Source organism: Penaeus japonicus, unplaced genomic scaffold (assembly GCF_977035675.1).
Source record: "Penaeus japonicus unplaced genomic scaffold, GWHDUDI00000001_assembly GWHDUDI00000025, whole genome shotgun sequence".
NCBI lineage: Eukaryota > Metazoa > Arthropoda > Malacostraca > Decapoda > Penaeidae > Penaeus > Penaeus japonicus.
In genome coordinates, this window is record NW_028234427.1 from 4,901,523 (window position 1) to 4,907,522 (window position 6,000).

General features: G+C 47.5%; 1 protein-coding gene across 4 annotated transcripts in view; it reads left to right on the forward strand.

Moving 5' to 3' along the window:
• LOC122254346 (uncharacterized) overlaps nucleotides 1-6,000 on the forward strand; it is a 190,533-nt gene that overhangs the window by 23,978 nt on the left and 160,555 nt on the right. Inside the window, exon 1 of one of the 4 annotated variants that reach the window (XM_086551298.1) lies at nucleotides 3,261-3,709. The exons of the other annotated variants lie outside the window; for them this stretch is intronic. The gene's annotated coding sequence lies outside the window, so the exon portion shown is untranslated. Of the gene's footprint in view, nucleotides 1-3,260; nucleotides 3,710-6,000 lie in introns of those variants that run through there. 4 annotated transcript variants of the gene reach the window in all.

A 6,000-nucleotide genomic window follows, 5' to 3' on the forward strand; every position in this document is an offset into this window, starting at 1 on the left:
TGTTCTTGCTGTTGCTATTGTTGTTCTTGTTGTTCTTGCTGTTGCTATTGTTTTTCTTGTTGTTCTTGCTGTTGCTATTGTTGTTGTTCTTGCTGTTGCTATTGCTATTGTTGTTCTTGCTGTTGCTATTGTTGTTGTTGTTGTTCTTGCTGTCGCTGTTGTTGTTCTTGTTGTTGAAGTTGGCTGTTTGATTAGCTGTTGTTTATTTTTTTTCCTGAGGTTCCTTAGGAAAGAAGGGATCGTTGCTAAAGGAAAGGTTATATTTCTCTTCCTTTTCTCTCGATTCTTCTTCCTCTTCATCTTTCTCTCGCTCCCTCTATATCCTTCTCCATTCTTCCCCATCCTTCTCCATTAGTTTTTCTTTCTCTCTTTCTCTTTCTTTCTATTTCCACTCCCACTTCCCATGAAGAAGCACTTCATCCGACCTAAGTCTATACTACCTCGGCAAACATTCTTCTTCAAAGTCGCAGTGCATCGCAGAACCAATCTCATGGTAGGCCTATGTGCATCGGCGAAGGAGGAGGAGGAGGAGGAGGAGGAGGAGGAGGAGGAGGAGGAGGAGGAGGAGGAGGAGGAGGAGGAGGAGGAGGAGGAGTGGGGGAGGGGGAAGAAGGAAAAGACGAGGATGAAAGAAAGATAAAGAGTAGGAGAAAGAGAAGAAGAAGGAGAAGAAGAGTGTGGGAGGGGGAAGAAGAAAAAGATGAGGATGAAAGAGAAGAAGAAGAAGAAGAAGGGAAGAAGACGCCGGTGACGATGATGATGATAATGATTAAAAAGAAAGCGAGCATAAGTCTACACTTTTAAGCCTTACCCTCGAGAGCCTCTTCATCATAAGCAAAGACGTCGAGAAAATAGAGCGCCCCACTTCGAGTTCTTTCCCTGTGGGCGGTTTTGCTCTGACCGTCCGTCGATAGGCCTATAAATCTCCCACACAATTCACTCTTTTGATGCCTGCGACGTGGGCGGGAGGAGGAGGAGGGGCTGAAGGGTATGGGGGGGGGGGGGCTGGAAGGACGGGTATGGGTGTGCGTGTGTGAGGGTTGGGGATATGGGGGAGGGAGGGGAGGGGAGGGGGAAGTAGGTGAGGAAAATTGAGATGGAAAGGTTTAGAGGTGGGAGCTAGGAGGATGAAAAGGAGAGGGAAGGAAAGACGCAATGAAGAAGGCAAAGAGGAAAGCAAAGAGGAAGGCAAAGGAGAAGGCAGCGGAATAGAAATATATATATATATATATATATATATATATATATATATATATAGAGAGAGAGAGAGAGAGAGACAGAGACAGAGAGAGAGAGAGAGAGAGAGAGAGAGGGAGGCAGAGGGAGAGGGAGGGGAGGGAGAGGGAGAGAAGGGAAGGGGGAGTGGGAGAAGTGAAGGTAAAGGAGTGAGAGGAATCATGACCTAACCCATTGTGCGCATGAGAGGCCAGCCCGGTCGCATGTAGGCCTAACCAGAACACCATAACGAGAGGTCATGAGTCATGCATGCTTGTGATAAAAGAGCGTCTAGTGGTGCGAAGGCTTGGGGCAGTGGTGGGGGGAGGGAAGGGGGGAGGGGGGGCAGGGGGTATCGTGCGTGCGGCTGCGTGTTTATCGGTGACTTTGATGTGTACTGAACGCGGATGGCGGATTTAGTGGAAGCCTTTTCTCTCGGATTCGGTTGTCAGAATAGTTTCGGTTCAGAGTGTTTGAATTTTTCTTTCGTGTTCACGTGAATCAGATTCTGGGCGGCGTTCAGAATCATACGCACATACACGCGCACACACATGAACACGCACACACACACACACACACATGAACACACACACACACACACACACATGAACACACACACACACACACACACACACACACACACACACACACACACACACACACACACACACACACACACACACACACACACACACACACACACACACACACACACCACGCTGTTTCCCCACTGTCCATTATAGCGGGGTTGCCTCTCACGTCTGGCCAGCTCCTCAAAAAGAGAGAAAAAACAGACAAATCGAAAGGTCTTTTTGAGGCGCCTCTTTCGCTCTCCCCGCTTCCCTTCCCTCCCGAACGAAGCGACTCGATTCGTTTGGTTGAATTTGGAAGAGAAAGAAAGAAAGAAAGAAAGAAAGAAAGAGAGGAAGAACAGTATTGGAATAGCAAGAGAAAGGGAAATGATTGATATGATTATGGGGATTTAGATTGTAATGAGATGATGAGGATGATGAGGATGATGAGGATGATGAAGATAAAAAGTGATTTTTATGTTAGAGAGAGAGGGACAAAGAAGAAGAAGAAGAAGAAGAGGAGGAGATGAAGATGGAATGAGGGTGGGTGGCAGGTTCTGGAAGATAAGACATGCAAGCCCGAAGAACTGGTCTCTCCAAGGTTCCCCGAGCTGAGCAAACTCATTGAGAATATCTTATCATGGTCCTTTCTCAGAAGCGGCGAGAATGTGCTCGTCTGCGGGTTTTGACTTTTAACAATGCAATGTGAATCTGCTTTATCGGTTTGTATTCGGATGGGCCTTCGGGAAGAGGGGGTGGCAGAGTATGGACGCGTAGGGAGTGCGTGTGTGTTTGTATCGCTGTGTGCAGTGTGTGGAGACATGTCTACGAATACGTTGAAGAGTGGGGGGGGGGTCTGATATGCGTAAGGATTTGTGTGCAATTAGATACACACACACACACACACACACACACACACACACACACACACACACACACACACACACACACACACACACACACACACACACACATACAAACACTCACTCACTCACTCACTCACTCACTTATTCCTTCCGGCTCTTAGTCCCAACTGTGCCTGTGTCCTTCGAGAGTCCCCAGTTCCTTTGACATCTTTTGGAGTCCTTCACGAAGGAGAGAGAGATAGAGAGGGTGTTCGGAGAGACGATTGTCCCCATGGCGTCCTTAAGGGCCGTCCCTTCGGCGTCCAAACGATTTCTACTTTCCGAGGACCCAAGCTAGGACTGAAAAGACAGATGTTTTTAAAGGAATTATTAAACACTTTTTTTCTTTTTTGTCCATGGGTGGTCTCGGTGGCGGCCTTTGATGGAGCCTCGAGCTGTTTTCCTCTCGTGGGCGTCCGGGTGCCAAGGGGCGTCGCACAGGAAGCGCATTCGGACTGCCCCCTTATCGCCGTTATCAGTTCATGATTCACGATAGCGATCTCATGCCGGCGGACGTGAGCTTCTGAGTGTCTTCTGAGTCACTCGGAAGGCGCTCGCGACGAGAAACGTGGCGCCACGGGCGTTGAGGAAGGTGTAACGGCTGCCGTAAATCGATTCGGTGGGCGGATATATTGTGACTCCAATGACGTTATCAGAATCGTCGAGATGACAATCCCATTGCGTAAGCGGGAAGGCTTGCACAAGTACGCGGCGGAACTAAACACTTTCATTCGCAAATTATAAAAGTAAAAGAAGTTAAGTGAGAGAGAGAGAAAAAAAGAAAAGGCTAATCGAAAGCGTATAAAGAGAAATTGCATTGTCTCGCTAAACGACAGAGCGCGACCCGGCCGCTTCCCATAGCTCGACCCGTAAATAGAGACAAGAACCGCCGAAGGAAGAGGAACCCCCTCGACTGTAGGAGGAAGTCGGAGATCAAGCCGCGCTTTCTCCTGAAGGGGATGTCTCGGGTCGTGACCCTTCCATCCTTCTCGAGACGGTGGCCGGGGCTCTTAACAGGTCGGGACTTAACCTCCTTCGGGAATTGCAGTGTGTCTTTCTTGCCAGGTTTGTTTGGCTAATCATTTCCGGCTTCCCCGCGTGGCAATTTGGGCTGATGCCGGGTGAGGCGTTTGGATATTATCCGCATTCCTTTGAGAGTGAGAGAGAGTGAATGAGTGAGTGTGTGAGTGAGTGAGTGAGTGAGTGAGTGAGTGAGTGAGTGAGTGAGTGAGTGAGTGAGTGAGTGAGTGAGTGAGTGAGTGAGTGAGTGTGTGAGTGTGTGAGTGAGTGAGTGAGTGAGTGAGTGAGTGAGTGAGAGAGAGAGAGAGAGAGAGAGAGTGAGTGAGTGAGTGAGTGAGTGAGTGAGTGAGTGAGAGAGTGAGAGAGTGAGAGAGTGAGAGAGTGAGAGAGTGAGAGAGTGAGAGAGTGAGAGAGTGAGAGAGTGAGAGAGTGAGAGAGTGAGAGAATGAGAGAGAGAGAGAGAGAGAGAGAGAGAGAGAGAGAGAGAGAGAGAGAGAGAGAGAAAGGGAGAGATAGGGGGCGGGGGTGAAAAAGAAGGAAAACAGGCACCATTGAAGGAGGGAAGGGGGTAAAGGGCGGGGCGGTGGGCAGAGGTGGGTTAGACAGAGGGAAGCTCAAACGAAAATTGTGTCGCCATGCTTTTGTTGTTCTTTAATCACGTGACCTCCTCGACCCTAGGTAATTTTATTTCTTTTATTTTTCTTTGGCTCGGATATCCGGCTTGAGGATTGGAATGCGGGCGGGGATGAATGCAGGCTGGGGAAGGGGGCGGAGGGCGGCGATTTTCGTGGGAATGGGGGGGGAGGGGAGGCATTTTGCAGATTTTTTTTTTTTTTTGAGTTGTGTGTGTGTAGGGGGGAGGGGCTGATTCTGGGATTGAAATTTTATTTTATTTTAAGAGAATAGAAGTTTCTTCTGTGTCTCATTCTTATTCCTCTTCCTCCTATTACTCTTCTCCCTCTCCCTCTTCTTCTTCTTCTCTTTCTCCTGCTTCTTTTTTCCCTCTTATTATTATTACTCTTTCTTTTTTTTTCTCTTTAACCTCCTCCTCTTCCTCTTTTTCTCGGAGATGGCGATTTGGATAATTTATTATTCTCTCCTATTTTTATTTTTTTTATTTCTTAATTAGACTTTTCTTTTTCTCCCAAAATGGCGCATTTTTGCCCCGACTGCTTTTACTGAGAAAGTAACTCGTCAGGAATAAAACAAAAAAACAAACAAACAAAAAAAGCGAAAGGTGAATTCAGAGTCGTTAATAATAGGAGTGAGAAGAAAGTGATGACAATGATGAAGATGATGATGATGCTGAGACGCGATAATAGGCTCAGGGATGCTGCCGGGTGATGCGGAGGGGGTGGATGGGAAGGGGTGGGGGTAGGGGGTAAGGGGGGTAATGGAAATTAAAGAAATTGATAAATGATCGTGACAGTGATAAATGGGAGTTACGTAGAGACATGAGAGGAGAAAGGTGTGAGGGTTTTATAGTACAATTTATTTTTTAAATTTATTTGCTGCACAAGGCAAAAAAAAAAAAGAAAAAAAAAGAAAAAAAAATAAATGAAATTATTATAACGCCAATAAATCGATAAAGCACAAAACACAAAAGAGTTTTATTGATTTATAAAAGCAATTAATCAGTCCATTAATTCTTAATGTTCCCAAACCTAAAGCCGAAATTGCCTGTCGCATCCTTAATTAGTCAACAACGAGGCAGGAAAAAGGCCCTAACATACTCTTCCTTAGAAAACAACGTCGTTAACCTTTTCTAAGTTCCGTTGCCTCAAATGCCCTCCCTGGTTAGATGTGTCCCACCCCCTTTGCTTTCCCCCCTTCCCCTCACCCCGATCCCTTCGCCCTCTTGGCCCAGTAACCTCCTCTTCTCCCTCCCCCTTCTCCTTCTCCTTCTCTGTGTCCTCCTTCCTGTACTTTTTCTTCTTCTTCTCCTTCTTTATTTCCTTCTTCCTGTCCTTCTTATTCTTATTCTTATTCTCCTCCTTCTCCCTCTCACACTTCCTCTCCCTCTCCTCCTTCTCCTTCTCCTTCTCCTCCTCCTCCTCCTCCTCCTCCTCCTCCTCCTCCTCCTCCTCCTCCTCCTCCTCCTCCTCTCCCCTCTTCTTCCTCCTCCTTCCCCTTCCGAATCCTTTTCCTCTTCCACTTCTTTTCCCTTCTCCCCCTTCCACTTTCCCTCACCTCCGCCCTTTATCCCCCTTCTCCTTCCCCCTCCCTCCCCCCTCCCCTTCCTGAAACCTCTGGGACATGTCACGACCCAGGGCACGGTGAGAAGAGGG